The following is a 1513-nucleotide window of genomic DNA, read 5'->3' as shown; positions in this document are numbered from 1 at the left end:
CTTGAGGAGGCTTCAAGCGGCTTTCCTCAGGGATTCACCAAGAGCAGATTCACAGAAACCCTTAGTCTAAATCTCGAGAGCAACTAGAGTAAAACAGACACATAAAGATGCTTCTAGTGTGTTCTAGATAATTAAAGTGGGAGACAAAAAACACTCACACTAATTAGATCATTTTATAGGCAAAAGGAGCAATGCAGACAGCATGAAGATTGCTCCAGCTTTCGGTCCTCTCATCCTGAGACAATAAATTCACTGCAGCTCAATGCTAAGTTACAGAACTGGTATGTCTTGTGGACATTTGCTCCCAAATCCTGTGACACTCATTTCTCACTTTTGGCTTCCAACCTCTGACCAGAGGAGAAGATGACAAGAGAGATTCCTTCTCAGAGAAAGCATCTATAAAGAACTTTTGGTAGTTTAATTATAAATTCAAACCATTGGAATGACCTTGTGAAGAAGTCAGATTATCCAGATTAAGAAAGGAAGAAGAAAAGGAAGGCAGGTGCCAGTGGCTGCTGGCTGTAATTCCAGCTCCTAAGGAGGCTGAGATGTAGAGAATCTTAGTTTGAATCCAGCCAGCATAGGAAAGTCTATGACACTGTTATTTCTAAAAGATCAAATTAAAACACAGAAGTGAGGCAGTGACTCAAGGTTAATGCACGACCCTTGAACAAAGGAGCTCAGGGACAACCCCTGAAATATGACCCTTAGGGTCATATTTCAACCGCAGGACCTGCCCCCCCCCAAAAAAAAGAGCTGGTACATCATGTCTTTTGTATATATGGATGTATTCCTATAGGTGAAGCTCCAGAGTATCTATGATGATTGGCACCAAGCTAGGAAATTTGTATTCAATACAATTATTTCATAACACAGAGACTGCTTTCATGACAGTACATATTTCAGGCTTCCCTTCACTGTTCCCAGTGTAGGCTGAGGGTTTCTCTGCCTCCAAGGCCTGCTGGAAGAAGTCTCTCTCATTGTCTGCATATACAGACAAAAGGCCTCACTCCTGTACAGCTGTGTAACAAACAATTCCATCAGGGCCACTTAGTGAGGAGGAGTGTGGGAGGACTCTGACGGTCAGGAGAAAAAGGTCTCTTTGTACCCAAAGTTATCTCTCTCCCCAGTGCTCCATGTTGACAGGAAGCCTTCATTTGTGCTACCTCCTGTGGCAGGCCAAGTTCTGTTCACTTATCCTGCCTTCATGAGACAATATAACTGGTGTTCAGATACAGTGCTCAATATAATTCAGTAGTCCTTCTGGCAGACAACTCGGGCAAGGGGCCTTATGAGATGTTTCACTGATGGCGATGATGGGCCTATGACATCTCTTCTAGGTCTGCAGAAGCTTGAGAAATCCAAGTGTATGTCAGATATCACAACGCTCCCTGTCATATGGGGTTGGTGAAGGTCATCAGGTTTTGAAATCTTTGACATCTCCTACTTGGGCCCTGGGTGGCTAGGTTTTGGGTTGAACACAGGGCCTGGTTGCTGAGCATGAGCTCAGTGC

Source organism: Dipodomys merriami, unplaced genomic scaffold (genome assembly GCF_024711535.1).
Source record: "Dipodomys merriami isolate MVZ:Mamm:240054 unplaced genomic scaffold, mDipMer1.0.p SCAF_1886, whole genome shotgun sequence".
NCBI classification, from domain to species: Eukaryota; Metazoa; Chordata; class Mammalia; order Rodentia; family Heteromyidae; genus Dipodomys; species Dipodomys merriami.
This window is presented reverse-complemented; position numbering follows the sequence as displayed.